Source organism: Cornus florida, unplaced genomic scaffold (assembly GCF_030987335.1).
Source record: "Cornus florida cultivar Cherokee Brave unplaced genomic scaffold, ASM3098733v1 CherokeeBrave_3.0.0_Hap2_Chr11, whole genome shotgun sequence".
NCBI classification, from domain to species: Eukaryota; Viridiplantae; Streptophyta; class Magnoliopsida; order Cornales; family Cornaceae; genus Cornus; species Cornus florida.
Window position 1 is genome coordinate 100,221,639 of NW_026775581.1, and position 16,851 is coordinate 100,238,489.

Genomic DNA, 16,851 nt, shown 5'->3' on the forward strand with positions numbered 1-16,851 from the left:
GAGCATCTGTACCACCCTTGTGCTTTTTTCAAGACTACTGTCCTTGGAATTTGCCCTTATTAATCTGTCGGTATCCATTACCATTTCCTTTCTCAACTGACTGATTAGCAGAGTCTCTGTCACCCCGTTTATCACATTTAGCTTGTCTGAAGTCCACGGTCAACTGATACTGCTATAGAGCGACGTCTACCACCTAAGCATAAGTAGTGTAAGCTGGACTACCTGTAATAGCTCACTTAATAGACCACATCAATCCCTTAACGAAACTATTACGTTTTTTTTCCTCTGTATCCACCTCCTCTAGTGCAAAAAGAGATAAGCGCATGAACTGTTGCTCATACTCTGCCACTGTCATGTTCCCTTATTGCAGATTAAGGAACTCCATCTTCATAGCTGCCCTGACCGCATAAGGAAAGTACTTCTCATCAAAGCGAACACTGAACTGATCATAGGTCAACGAAGTCATCTTCTCTGTAGTGGTAACTGACTCCCACCATTGTAGTACATCTCCAACTAGCTTGAAGGTAGCAAACATCTACTTCTGAACCTCCGTGCACTGAACTAATCGAAGATGTCGCTCGATATCCTTTTCCACTGATGAGCTGTTTTCGCATCGGTGGAGCCTGTGAACTCAGGTGGGCTCCCCTTTATGAAAGAACTCCTAACCTTTTCCCACGGGTCAGTCTGAACCACTGGTGCTGGTACAAGTACCTACTAAACCTGTAGTTGATTCCGAAGTGCAGCTGTTACCCCTGATTCTATAGCCCGAACAATGAGGTCATTGATATGAAGAGGATACTCTGGATCTCCTTGATCCTGAGTCTGCTGAACTTCCTCCTGCTCTTCGTAGAACTGACCATCATCATCCTGAAACCTAGGCAATTACTGTTCTTCCTCTATTTGCTGACGCCGTAGGAGGTCTTACTGCCTACATGCCGCTTCCCTTCGCCGCTGATTGTTCCGTCTGGTTCTAACGTTAACCATTCTGTTAACATAGAAAGACATGCATCAATACGATTTAAACCGAACCGTAAAAGAATACAACAAATCCTAAACATAAGCTCTAAATAAGAGAAAACGCTACGCGAAAGTCTTAAACGATAGAATCCTAGAGACACTGAACCTGAAATGCTCTGATACCAACTGTGATACCCTTCGATTCTAGAGCCACGGGTGATCAAGTCCGAGCACAAATCCGAGGGATACCAAACAATTAATATGTAATTGAATACGGAATACAAAAATGAATTAAAGAAATAAATAATAAAGCTGAAAGAATTCTAAATTAAAAATCCTCAAAATAATATAATTAAAATCCAATAATCTAAAACCTCCATTACTTAAACTTGGGAATCCATCTAGTGGACCCCTATTAAAATCCCAAACTGAAAAAGAAACAACTAAAACAAAATCCAAAGCTAAACATGGAAAGCAGTCCTACGTAGTCAGAGGAATGAGTGACTGTATCTGCCCAGCACGATCAAGCTCTAAGCCTGGAACCGACGAACACCTGGAAAAATATAAGAGTGGGTCAGGCCCACATGCAAGTTCTATCCTACTCCAATTCATACAGAAACCTGATACGCAGATACATCCTAGATAGCTCAACAATAACTAAAGTAGTCTATATATGTATAAATACACACTATAGGACGCTCACTAGCCCAATAGGTCTGTCTCAGTCTGAGTAGAGATACCATGCAAATCGCACATAACGTGGTCATGTGTACCTAGACCTACCAGGGAACAGCAACTATGTCCCGTTATCCATTTTAGGCGATATACGCACCCTAACCATAATCCTGAGACTCAAGCTCATATCACGGCACCATAATCATAAATATATAAAGTCCGTATAAGTCTAATACAAAAATATCATCCATCTGATACAGTGGCCTGACATATGTATAAAAATCCATCCAGAAAGTAAAGCATGCCATTCAATTGTTTATTGACCTAACACCAATATGAGTAGGACTTAACTTGTATAGTTAATCCATACCTCAATCCAGAATAGGTAGGATTTAATGTTTGAACTAATTTATCCCTAGTATGCTATCGTCCCATACCGGTGCATATAATCCTCCAAATAGTATAATTGATAAAATAGTAATAAGTATTCATCAACCATACTCCAAGATATGCATAAATAAATTTTAATACATATATGACCTTATTAGGCATTCATTACAAGATCTAAAAATCATGTTCTAATCCTTTAAATTGCTAAAATAAAGCTAAGCAATTAAATCCTCCAAACAGTCTCTATATTGATGCAGTTTACAATATATTAAAAACATCAATTTAATCCCATCCAAGCATAACTATTTTTAGATAATCCACTACGCTTATAACACTGTTGAAATATGATTAAACATTATTAAATCATATACAAAAGATTTGCTAAGTTCCAGTAAGCAAATAAATCAACAAAACAATATTCAACATACAGGCTTTTCTTTAACTTCATGTCACTTCATTCCTTAATACATTAATGTAATAATGCTTCCCAGTATTTATATAGGTCCATAGTAATTATTTACAACATCCAGTGCAATTTAAACAGCTTAAGAATACTCCATATAGCCCAAGCAGAACCTTAAAACCCATTCTTGTGCGTTTCAGGGCGAGAGAAGGCAACACATGGGAGCCGGCTCCCCACCTTTGGGAGCTAGCACTTGCCTTGAGGGAACTGGCTCCCTCATTTTTGGAGCCGGCGCTCTCTCCCTTAAGAGCCGTCGTTCGATTTTCTTTCGTCTTCTTCGCCTCCGGCGATGTTCAGAGCCTCTGTAATGTTTTTATTACTTGTTCTAGATTCAATCAATGTCCCAAATTACTTATAAGACATTGTTATTGTAACGACCCGAAAAGATACCAAGATAATAATATCTATAAAAATTTCGGCATGACTTCCACAGAAAAAGTCCCTCTACAACCTGTTGAAATCCAAAAATAAATGCAATGGCCTCACTGGGCCTTAAATTTAACCTATCTTGTCTCAATACACAATACAAATATTATATTATATTCCCAAAATGATTACATACATACAAAAGTCCCGTTCCTCCATCTCATCTAAATAAAGGACACACTTTAGTTATATCAATTTATAGTCTACAAATGTAGTTATAATTTAAAAGTTTATAACTTACAACATTATACTAATTAAACTAAAGTCTCACGAGATAGTTAATATTACATTTATAAAATATTAGAGTTCTAATACAAAAGATAGCAAAAATAAAATAGATCCCTCAAGCTCGTCTAAACTTGTGGTGGATCGTCGTCCGCCACCTTTTTTCCATATCCTGAAAAATCTTAAAAATAATAGGGTGAGCATAAGCTCAGTAGTAAGTGTCTAAGACATACTTCTTATGTCCCCGTGAATCCATACAATGAATAGACAAAAAGTGAACGGGATCATGGCATAGAGAAACGCACATTCTCAACCATAATAACAAGTATATAACAAATATCAACTAATCACAATTTTTCCACAATGTCATGAAGTGCAATGTTAGGCAAATATCACTCCCCATTTCTGAAACAATTCCGTTTCAACAACCAAACCGTTAGTGTAATCCGACCCAAGGCACCTCCAAGGCATCATGAAAGGAAGGTTGGTTAATTATCCACGACCACAAGGCACCTCCAAGGCGTCCCATCCACCCTAGTTAACTCAACTACATCCCCTTTTAGACTACACCAACATCACGAACCACTAAGCGCCTCTTAGGCGTCCGGTTTTCGCAACACTTTTAGAAAATATTTTCCCCAAAATAATTTCGTTTGTTCTAAAAAAAAATATTTTTTCCCCTTTCTCTTTCCCAATGAATGCATGAATGTGTGTGTTTCAATTTATCAATTCAACTATAGGTTTTCACACATTCCATTTACATCATCATCACAATTCAATAAGAATTTCTAAACATTCATTTATTTTAGTTATTTATTTATAACCATAGCGTCCATTTATTTTCAAGACAATAAATAAATAAATAATCATATAACATACAACATATCAAACATTAAGCATACTCATTTATCGCAATGAAAATAGATATGTATATGAACTCAAATAACTCATGGAACACAATTATCATTTTAATTACACATAACTACAACAACAACAAGCGAGGTAATGAAAATTTAGCATGCTTAGGATCAAATTTAAGGGGAAAAATTCACAAAAGGCCAAGAAATTGTAGATTAGAACACCCCTACCTCAAATTGATGAAAACCCCCAATTTGAGCCCAAGAACCCTAGAATTTTGAACTCCTTAGAGTGCACCAAATGATAATTGGCTCCTATCAAATTGACGGCCTCAACGAGCTCAACAACTTTGCTTCACAATGTTCTACCAAATTCCCAAAGGAAAAAGCTAGATCAAGGTTTGAAGTTGCAAAAAAGAGAAAAAAAAAAAAAAAAAAAAAAAATGAAACTGTCGAGATAGACTGGACACAGAGAGAGAGAAGAAGAAAAAAAATGGTCTGTGTAATGACTCTTAAGTCATTTACATTGACTTAAAAGTCATGTGGGCCCTACAGGTAAGTAAATAAATATTTATTTAACTTTATATATATATAACCATTACATTCTCCCCAACTTTAAAAGATTTCGTCTCCGAAATCAAGCCATACATGAGGAAGAAAACAACTCTAGATACTTAGAGCGAACCTCCTGTTCGAGCTCCCAAGTAGCCTCCTTAACTCCGTGATGCCTCCAAAGAACCTTTACCAACGGTATCGTCTTTTTCCTCAACACCTTCTGTTGTGTGTCAAGGATCTGAACTGGTCCCTCTTCGTAGGAAATATTCTCATTAATGTCAACCTCAACCCAACTCAAAACGTGAGATGGATCCTGTTCGTACTTCCGTAGCATCAATACATGAAAGACATTATGAACCATGTCCATCTGTGGTGGCAATGCAAGTCTGTAGGCAACCTCTCCTATACGGTCCAAGATCTCAAAAGGTCCAATGAATCTTGGCGACAACTTGCCACTCTTCCCGAACCTCATCAACCCTTTCCATGGTGAAACCCAAAGAAAAACGTGGTCTCCCACCTCAAAGGATAGCCGTTGTCTCTGCCTATCTGCATAACTCTTCTGTCGGCTCTGAGCTATAAGCAATCTCTGTCTGATCAGCTTAATCTTCTCAGTAGTCTCAAGTACAATGTCGGGTCCTAAGGTGGCTGTCTCGCCCACCTCAGTCCAACAGACAGGGGACCTATAAGGTCTACCATACAACACCTTAAATGGAGCCATCGGAATACTCGTTTGATAACTGTTGTTGTAGGCAAACTCAATAAGTGGAAGGTGATCCTCCCAACTACCACCCAAGTCAAGTACACAGGCCAGAAACATATCCTCAAAGATCTGGATGGTACGCTCTGACTGGCTGTCCGTCTGTGGATGGAATGTTGTACTAAGGTGCAACGCTGAGCCAAACGCTGCTTGAAGTCCTTCCCAGAACTTCGAGGTGAACTTGGCTTCCCTAGACACAATAGCCGCTGGAACTCCGTGCAATCTCACAATCTCTTTCACATAAAGTACACCGAGTGCCTCTGCGTCATCTGTTGCCTTAATAGGCAAGAAGTGAGCCGTCTTGGTCAATCTATCGATAATGACCTATACGGCTTCATTTCCCCTCCGTGACCTCGGAAGACCCGTTACAAAATCCATTGCAATCTCCTCCAATTTCCACTGCGCTACCGGCAATGGCTGCAATAAACCAGTTGGTCTCTGGTGCTCGGCCTTCACCGGCTGACAGGTAAGGCACTTAGCCACAAACTGTGCAACGTCCTTCTTCATTCCATTCCACCAATACTGACGTCTCAGATTGTGATACATTTTGGTACCACCTGGATGAACTGCAAAGCGGGAAGTGTGAAACTCCCGTAAGACGTCTTCATGATAAACTGTGGGAACAACCAACAAACCTCTGAACCATAGACCTCCATCTACATGTAAGGTCCAATCCTTCATGGTCTCACAACTGTATCTCTGTGACTCAATCACCCGCTGACTAGAGTGGGTTGAGCCACGAGACTGAACAAGAATACTAACTCATTGCCATCATCATCATCATCAAAGCAATACAATCCCATTTCAGCCAAATATTCAAGCATCGTCTATTTTCGAATGGCTAAACTAGCCAAAGTCCCACCAGATTTTCGGTTTAAAGCATCAGCTACAACATTTGCCTTGCCAAGATCATACTGCAAATCAAAGTTGTAGTCTTTTAAGAATTCAACCCATCGCCTCTGTCTGCTGTTCAAGTCCTTTTGGGAGAAAAGGTACTTGAGACTTTTGTGGTCTGAGAACACCTCAAATCTCTCACCATACAAATAATGTCTCCAACACTTCAAGGCAAACATAACTACCGCTAGTTCTAAGTCATGAGTAGGGTAGTTAAACTCGTGAGTCTTCAACGGTCGAGACCCATAAGCAACTACTCTATCATCTTGCATCAGTTTGTCACAATAGATCACATAACTCAAGCCACGCTTAGGTATCACTAACACCGGAGCTGTAGTCAACCTTGTTTTCAACTCTTGAAAGAAAGACTCACAGGCTTCATTCCATGCAAACTTAATCCCTTTCCGGGTCAATCTGGTCATAGGAGCTGCCAAATGGAAAAAATCCTTCACAAATCTCCGATATTAACCCGCTAGGCCAAGGAAGCTCCGGATCTCAAAGACATTCTTGGGTTGCTCCCAATTCAGAGCTGCCTCAATTTTTGAAGGATCAACTGAAACCCCGCCTTCCAAGACAGCATGTCCCAAAATTTTCACCTCTTGTAGCCAAAATTCACACTTTTCATATTTGGCGTACAAACGATGCTCCCGTAGAATCTGCAACACTATACTCAAATAGACCTCGTGCTCCACCCGAGTCCATGAATATACAAGAATATCATCCACAAAACTACCACAAATTGATCCAAGCAATCCACATTGAACATTGAACCTCTCTGTTAACAGAAGCAATCCGTTCCTTCCACATTGAACCTCTCTGTTAAAATCAGGGGTATTACACACATGCAAGATTAATAAATATAGATTTCAATATCTGTTTAAAATTAATATCAACACATTCATACATGGTTCTTTATAATCTTTAACAAAACACAACAATTTACAAATTTTACATTTTCAAGAGTTGCATTTAGGACTTTACAAAGGATCTAGGCTCCATATACAAAATGCAACGAAACAAAAGTCCCAATCCTGTTTAGAATTGTGGTGGTTGTCGTCTGCCACTTCTTTTCCTGAACCTGAAAATGGTAAATAATAGAGTGAGCTAAACGCTCAGTAGGAAGTGTCTAAGACACACCTCTTATGACCCTGTGAATCCATATAGAGAATATAAAGTAAGAGAATGGGATCATATATCGGGAGTCAAGTAAAACCACTATATCATCAACAAACAAACATATATCAACTGACTACTGAATGCACCAAGTATGCCAATGATGTTCCATGCTATGCAATATCACTCCCCGTTTTTGAAACAATACCGTTTCAACTTCCAAACCATTAATGTAATCCGACCCAAGGTACCTTTTAAGGCATCACGAAAGGGGGATTGACTAACTATCCACGACCACAAGGCACCTCCAAGGTGTCGCATCCGGCCTAGTTAACTCAATCCTTAGTCCTATCTAGACTACACTAACACCATGGACCACTAGGAGCCTCCTAGGCATTCGGTTTTCACAAACACTTTTCAAAACAATTTTTCCAAAAATTATTTCATTTCATTTCAAAACAAAATTTCCCTTTTTTGCCCAATGCAATGCATGAATGCTTCATGCTTTGATTACCATACCATTGTCAAGTTCACAATTCCATACAATTCATCTATATCTTATTTGCATGCTTTTGGGAAAATTAAATTAATAAACTCTCAATTAACAATTTTGATAGCATAGTATTTGACATTCAAGCATTCAAGTGCATATAATCAAAATCAATAAACAATACAAACAATTTCTATCACTTTCAACACATTTACACCTTGTTATGCTCATTACGCATAAGATGTCTATAACCATAAACAATACTCATGATTTAGTAAACAACTTAACAACTTTTATAAAAAAACTCACAAAAGTCAAAGAAAATTATGGATTAGAAACCCCTACCTTACTTAGATGTAAAAATCCCAATTTGAGCTCTGAAATTCGAAATCCCTAGGATGCACAAATGCTGAAATTGCTTACACCCGCTTGTAAATCTTGCTGCGCTTTCCGTTTTGCAGCAAACGGCACCCAAAATTTCTCACCAGTAGAAGAGAAATCAAAGATTAAAAATTTAGAAGGAAAGAAAAAGAAAAAGAAAACAAAGAAAGAGGGGAAGAGAGATAGCCGGGAGTGAGAGGAGAAAAATGAAGCCGATGTTGGCATTTTGGCCATTAAAACATTAGTGGTGGGTCTCACCACTAAAAATCCCCCTTTTGACTTTTCTTTTCTTTTTCCACCACCCACACATATGTGTACACAAACCAAATTAAAACCATATAAAACATCTTAAACAAAATTAAATAATATGCAAATGGAGCCAACTGACACCCTCATACGCGACAATTCCGGTGGTGGGTCCCACACGGGACCGTCCGGCCCGAAAAAGGGAAAAATGCTGAAATGACAACTGTTACATTTCCAAGAGTCCTAAACTCAATGGAATGCCCCAACCAACTCTATGACACACCAAGCACGTAAAACGTAAAAAGACGAAAATGCCCCCGTAGAATTCGAAAAATTTCGGAAAATGAAAAATGATGAAAATTAGAAACATCACATAGGTGTTTGGGTTTTCGCAAAACACTTTTCGAAAACGATTGCCCCAAAATAATTTTATTTGCTTTAGAAAAACATTTTTTTCCTTGTTCTTCCCAATGAATGCATGAATGCTTCATGCTTCTAAATACCAATTCAACAATAAAATTCCACACCTTCCTTCTACATCATCATTACACTTTGATAGGGAGTTCTAAACATTTAGTTTCACAACTACAACATCAATTTTCATAGCAATTGAAAATTATAAGACCTACAACATGTCAATAGTAAGCATGCTTCTTCTCCACAATAAAAATAGTCATATTCATAAGCTCAATTAATACATAGCATACATTAAATACCTTAAATACAAACAACCCCAACAAACATAACTAAGGTAATTAAAATTAAGCATGCTTAGAGTGAAATTGGAGGGAAAAATTCACAAAAAGTCTAAAAGATAGTGGATTAGAGCACCCCTACCTCAAATTGAAGAAAAAACCCCAAAATCACCCAAAAATTCGAAATCCAAAAGGGTGGCCAAACGACACTTTGTTCCGATCAAAACGATGGCCTTGACATGCTTGTCAACTTTGCCTTAAGTGGCAAAATCAAAATCTCAAAGGGTATAAAGCTAAATCTTGGCTTGATTGAAAAAAAAAAAAAAAAAAAAGGGAAAGTGAAGAGGAAGAGAGAGGTTGGCATGAGAGATAAAATCTGAGGCTGAAATATTCAGCCAAATGGCTTTAAGGCCATTAAAGAATTACATGAGTCCCATAACATAAAAATCTCATTTTAATATATAAAATATAAAGATATGTGTACACAATCACTTCACCACCACATTTAATCATATAATCAATTAAATATACACAATACAACAATGCATGGCAATGCAATGGACTCGTGATACAACCCCCGTGCACAACAACCCCAGTAATGGTTCCCACCTGAGACCTCCTGGCCCAAAAGATAAAAAAATGCCGAATTGGAAATTAATACATTTCCCTGGACTCAAGGAAATGTCCTAATCAACATTCTGACACACTTGGCACACCTTACAGTGTCTGGCACGCAAAATGAGAAAAGACAAAAATACCCTCAAAAAATCAAAAAATTCTAGAAAATGAAAAATGACGAAAATCGAAAACGGTACAGTTATAATTCCTCTTTACGGATAAACTTTGAATTGTCTCTCTCTTCCTTATGAGTGGCCCCATTATGGGTCGAGTTCTAAAAAACCTAATTATAACTAACATTAACGAGCTACCATTAGGGGAATACGACTATCTGGATAAAGTGTGGAAGGTTGAGATCATAGAAGGCAAGATTTAACTAGCCTTCCCTCTCTTTATGATCGCGGGAATTTAAGAAGTAGTTGCTAGATGGCTGGGTTCCAAGAAATCGTCTCACCTTGAGGTCTGCACAAGGAGTAAAGAATGGTTAATATTCAATAAGTGAACTCGAGTTGTAGAGACTAGACAATAAATTAAATATATTGATTTTAAGGGAATCTCATAATGTAATGCACCATCAATAACTATTAACTTGGTTTGTTTCCTATTGAACCTGAGAAACTTATCACGTTGGGTATCCCCAAGTTGAATTTATTTTCAAGCTTGGTCTTAATCCTTTCAATGTATTTAAGATCATATTTCATTCAAAAAGTATATGGGCAATAGATCTACCAAATCTATCAAATAATGTGTGGCCTTAATACCATATCTAACTCGACCCCACAAATGATGATTATACATATGAATTTCTTTGAATTCATCATTCTCACTGTATACATATAGTAATACAACCCCATTTTAACAATAAAGTGAATGTTAATCTTGCTAGCTCACACTGGTACATCTACCAATATCAAAATGAGTTATTCGTCATGTATTTGTAAGAAAGAAACAACTCCAGTCGTTATCTCATTAACTCGAGAGAGCAAAGAATCTAGTCATTCTCTCATTAACTCGAGATAGCTAAAAAATTGGCCATCATTTCCTTTGCTTGTAAGTGTAAAGTATGTACCATCATCTAATTGACTCGAAAGGGATATTTCTTATTTTTCTCTCATGCATTATAGAAGGAGAGGAATAAGAATGTTAGAATATATTCTTACTATACTATATAATTCTACTACCTTGTATAGGATTATAATATATAGTTACCTTGTATAGGATTACTTGTTCATCACTCATAATCCTCCCTATATAAACCATTCTTGTATCTCTTATAATTTACATCAATATATACAGAGTTCAATTCAGTCTCTTATTTCTAACATGGTATTAGAGCCAAATTCTCTGTATATTGAATTTTAAATATATATATATATATATATATATATATATTTCTTTTTCCTCCCATACTGTTCGGGATTTGAAAGAAGGTTTCAGAAGTTCTTTTCAAATTCTGAACATACCAGGCGAAAGAACACCCTCCGATCATCCCAATGCCACCAGAAACGGCCGGAACACACCTTGCACGCGCCCCCACGCGCAGCCACAAGGTTCAGCCACTTTCCCGTCAAGCCACGTGCCTTCACGCGTCACTACGCGCCGCCACGCGCTGCCACACGCCCAAGTGCATTAGATCCACACGCTCCGCCAAATCAGTAAGCCACGTCCGCTGCCACGTCACTCAGATTGCCACTTCATCAGACACGCCAGCAAGTGCCACGTCAGCAACATTCTGCCACGTCACCAGCGTTCTGCCACGTCAGCAGTGTCAGGCAAATTTTCTGGGGACACCTATCCAGCCCAGTTTTTCGCGCTGATTCTGAATCCATAGTCCGTTTTTATATTTGGAATTTCTAAATGGCCTAAAATGAGGTAACTCACCCTATTTCAGTTATTCTTAATGGTGACAATTACTCCTTTTGGAGTCAATCTATGCTCAGTTTTTTGAAAGGTCGCAAACTATGGTCCTATGTCACTGGAAATCGTACAGCACCTACTCAAGCCACCGCAAAGACATCAGATGCCTATGCCACATGTGTTGAAGACTGGGATAGTAACAATCACAAGATCATCACTTGGTTACGTAACACATCCACTTTTTCTATTGGTATGGAATTTGGGAATTACGAGACAGCCAAAAAGATCTGGGACATACTTGTTTCTCGCTACTCTGGTTCTGATGGGGCTCGCCAATTTCAATTAATGGTTCAACTTTCAACTCTTAAACAAGACTCAGGTCAGCGAATTAATGAATTCTTCTCCCAGATGAAATGCATATGGGATCAATTAGCTCTTTCCGAACCATCATGGGAGCATTCTTCGGAAGCAAAGCAATTTCTCGAGTATCGTAACCACATTCGTCTTTATCAGTTTCTGATGAGTCTTTATGATGATTTTGAACCTGTACGCAGTCAGCTTCTCCATCGCTCACCTTTTCCATCACCTGATCAAGCTCTCAATGAACTTGTTCGAGAAGAGACACGTTTGCAGACTCGTCGTTCTCATAATCATATCACTGTTTTAGCCACACCATCTTCTGCTCCACAGTCAGTGCCACCTCAGTCCGCACCAGATCGTCTCGTCTCATTTTTTTGACAAAATGGACGCAACAATACCAATCAGTCTAGCTCCAAGGGACGTAACAATAACAATCGTTCTGGCTCTCAGCAATCCAATAACAAAAATGACCGTTCCGGTCTTTACTGTACTTTCTATCGGATTCCGGGGCATAGCATTAACTTTTGTCGTACTCGTGCTAGACTCTCCACTTCAGCTGTGCCTAACACAGAATCTCTGTCACCACCATTTTCAACACCGGTCAACAACTATTCTGGCGACTCTACATCTGCCCCATTTGTTTTCTCTGCAACTGACCTTGAAGTAGTTCTCAATCAGGTTTTATCTCGCTATCAAGGTGCATCTTCCACTGTTCTTTCTACTACACCAGGTAAACATGGTTCTTGGTATTTTGAATCTACTTGCTGCAATCATATGACACCTGATCCTACCTTCCTCACATCTCAGACTTCTACTTCTCACCCTTCTGTTATACACACAGCCGATGGTTCCACTATGCCTATTAGTCACATAGGAACAATTTCTCAATCTCAGTTATTTGTGCCTCATGTTTATCTTGTTCCAAATCTTTCCCTTAATCTTTTATCTGTTAGACAACTAACTGAGTTGGGATTAACCATTACTTTTTCTTCTAATGGTTGTGTTGTACAGGATCCTCAGACAGGACAGATCATTAGGATAGGCCGTAAGATAGGACGACTATTTGAACTTTCTTCATTACATCTGCCTACTACCACTGTTTCTGCTGCCTCCACACTATCTAAAACTCCTACACTTGAGTTGTGGCATTCTCATTTGGGTCATGCGTTATTATCTTGTGTCAAAACCTTTGCATCTACGGGTTTATTAGGTCAGGTTAAACTTGCGTCTTTTGATTATATTTCATGTCAATTGGGAAAACAGCCTGCTTCACCATTTAATAAAAGTGAGTCTTTTGCTTCTGCTCCATTTAATCTTATTCATTCTGATGTTTAGGGACCTTTGACTATATCTACTATAGGAGGATCACGATATTTTGTTGTTTTTGTTGATGATTTTTCACGCTTCACATGGATTTTTTTAATGAAAAATCGTTCTGAATTACTTAAAATATTTTTTGATTTTACTCAAATGATTGTTAGTCAGTTTTCCAAGCTAATCAAAATGTTTCGGTCTAATAATGCTCAAGAGTACTGACAAAATGAATTTCAAATTTTTTTTCAACATTACGGTACAATTTTTCACACTTCTTGTACTGGCACATCTCAACAGAATGGTTGAGCTAAACGCAAACTTCGCCATATTTTAGATTTAACTCGTTCACTCACGCTTTCTGCTTCTGTGCCTTCCTCTTTTTGGGGTGAAGCATCTTTTACTGCTGTTTATACCATGAATCGTGTTCCTACACCAATTTTACAAATTCAAACACCCTATGAACGTCTCTATGGAAAACTTCCTGACTACAGTCATCTTAGAGTCTTTGGGTGTGCCTGTTTCGTTCTTCTTTAATCTCATGAGCGAAATAAGTTACAACCACGTTCTCGACTTTGTTGTTTTCTTGGCTATGGAATTGAACAAAAGGGTTATAGATGTTATGATCCTGTTAATAAACGCCTCAGAATTTCTCGTTATGTCATTTTCTGAGAGCATAAACCGTTTCATACATTATCTAAGTTTAGTGGCGTCCATGATCAGACTTTTCCTCTTCCCCCATTTGATACCTCTGCAGATCTCTTTCCAACTTCCACAGAATCATCTGATATAGTCAACCCTTTGCTGGCTGCGTCTGATTCATCTGCTCAGTTCGAGGTTCCTGCCAGTGTGCCTACCACACATCTTCGCCCTCATTCCACCCGGGTAAGAAATCCACCTACACATCTCAGTGATTTTCATTATTATCATGCTCTTGCTACCTTACATGAACCTCAAAATTTTCGTGAGGCATCCTCTGACCCCATATGGCAGCATGCAATGCAAGAAGAGTTAGGTGCACTATCTGAAACTCATACATGGGATCTGGTTGATCTGCCTCCTGGAAAGTCTGCTGTAGGATGTAAATGGGTTTACAAGATCAAGACTCGTTCCGATGGGTCTGTCGAGTGCTACAAAGCTCGACTTATTGCTAGAGGGTTCACACAAGAATATGGCATTGATTTTGAGGAGACATTTTGTGATACCCCTCAGATCCGAGACATGGGTTGATCAGGCCCAGGCCCAAACCCTAGGGAATATCAAACAATTAAAGTATTTTAAAACGAACACAGATGACAAAAAGAAATAATAAAGATCGAATAAAGCTGAAAGAAATAATAATAATAAAACCCTCCATGTAACTGAAAATTGAAACTCCAACCCTCCAAAACTTCAAGGTTACAACTTGGGAATCCACTGATGGACCCCTAACCAAAAGTTCAACTGAAACTGAGAACTGAAAATAGATAATGCTAAAACATCGAGAGAAGTCCTACGTAATCAGATGAAGGTGAGACTATCCTCGACAAGCACGATCAAGCTCTAAGGCTGGAACCGTCCTGTACCTGAAAAGAATAATGAAGGAGTGGGTCAGACCCACGAGCAAGTTCTAATATAACTGTAATCCATACAGTGACCTGATACGCAGATACACCATAGACACCTCACAATATCTATCTAGTCCATACGTATAAATATATCCACACTAAGGGACATTCACTAGTCTATAATAGGGGTCTCAACCTGAATAGAAGGCAATATGCGAATACGCACCCAAAGGTGGGCATGAGTACCTAGACCTAACAGGGTACACCTCAACCTATTATAACCAGCTACGCATCCACTGCATATATGCACCCTAACCAACGAGTCTGAGACTCAAGCTCAACTCGCGGTACCATAAACATATATATAAAGTCCGTCCAAATCCAGGGTATGTAATTCAACTATTTATTAAACTGACATACAATAAACCAACTAGTTAGTCACTCAACTTATTCAGTTGATATGACTTAACTACCATCCGTTAATCCAGGAAGTCATCCAACTTGGTTACAGCTGATCTGACTTAGCCACAATTAGGATTCGATATCTTTCAATCCATTCCATTAATCCATTAGGTTAGGTTTATGCGTTTTGAGCTAAACCGTCCCTAGTATGTCACCGTCCCATACCGGTACATACAATCCTCCATATCCATGTAAATTACAACATATATAACAGTTCAATAATTTACAGTCCAAAAACCACCATCCAATACTTGCAGAAGGAATCTTAACAATCTAGCAAATAAAATCCAGTAATAATCCATGTAATTGCATCGGAGACTAAACTATTCTAACAATTAACATCCAACACATGCATAGTTCAAATTTAATAAAAACAATGACCCTATCATGTATTTAAAATTAGTTCTATAATAATATTATAGTCTAATAAATCGCTAAATTAAACTAAGCGATCTAGTTCCCTCCATCCGGTAACAGAATACTAAGTCATATACTTATACTGTGTTGTAACCTTTAGCACAGAGCCCCCACTATGCCACAAGTCCAATATATTACTTTAAAAGACTTCATTGTGCATCAAAAATAAATTTAAAATCATTTTATAGCACCCTAAACCATTAGATTAAAATTAATCAACAAATCTCCCTCCAGCCGTTAACTGTACGCAAAGTTGTCAAATAGCGTACTGTTAATTCCATTTAAACTAAGGGGTAAATTTATGCAATTCAAGACCTTAGTTACAAGTTAAAATTATTATTTAACACCCAACTAAAATTTTAAAACTGATTAATAACCCAGATTGCCCAAACAGTGAACATAGTACGTAGAAAAATTTAAAAAAAATTAAAATAAACCAAAAATAACAAGGGAGCCTGCTCCAGAATTTGGAGCAGGCTCTTTTCCAGCCTAGAGCCGGCTCTAGGACTTCTTAGAGCCGGCTCTACTTTGTTGTGGGAGCCGGCTCCCACTTCCATAGAGCCGGCTCTCACCTCCTTTGAGAGCCTTGTCCCCGTTGCTTCGTTTCAGTCTGTCCGCTCCTTCTCTGATCAAATCCAACCACTCTGTTGGTCTCTAAAACTAATCTTAGGACTCGTAATTTAGTCTAGAAGCATTCCCCAAGATTGTTTACAATAGTTTTGCAAACAATTACAGAGTTTAATCAAGCCATTTAAACTAGCATAGTTGAAAAACAATACTGAAACTAAATTGCGACATCAGTTTTATCCCAACCCCTCTGTTCTTCCTCCAATTTTAAATTTGAAGTCTTAAATTACATCTAGTATCCAATCAGACCTCGGTTGATTTCAGTAAGATTCAAAATAAAAATTAAATCTGTGAGACGTTACGCCAAAACAGAGTCAAGAAAACATACGTGCTATAATTGTTTTGTAAATAAATTTCACAGATAAAACGATCAAGTAAAACATATATAAAACATGCATGGTTCAGTTTAAGGCCAATTAATCTCCTAGAGATGTCCAGGTGCACAGAACACAAATCAAAGGGAAGGAGGAAGATAAGAACTTGCCTTTGAGTTTCAGACTTGAAACTCTAAATTCCCAGTTCTGTATT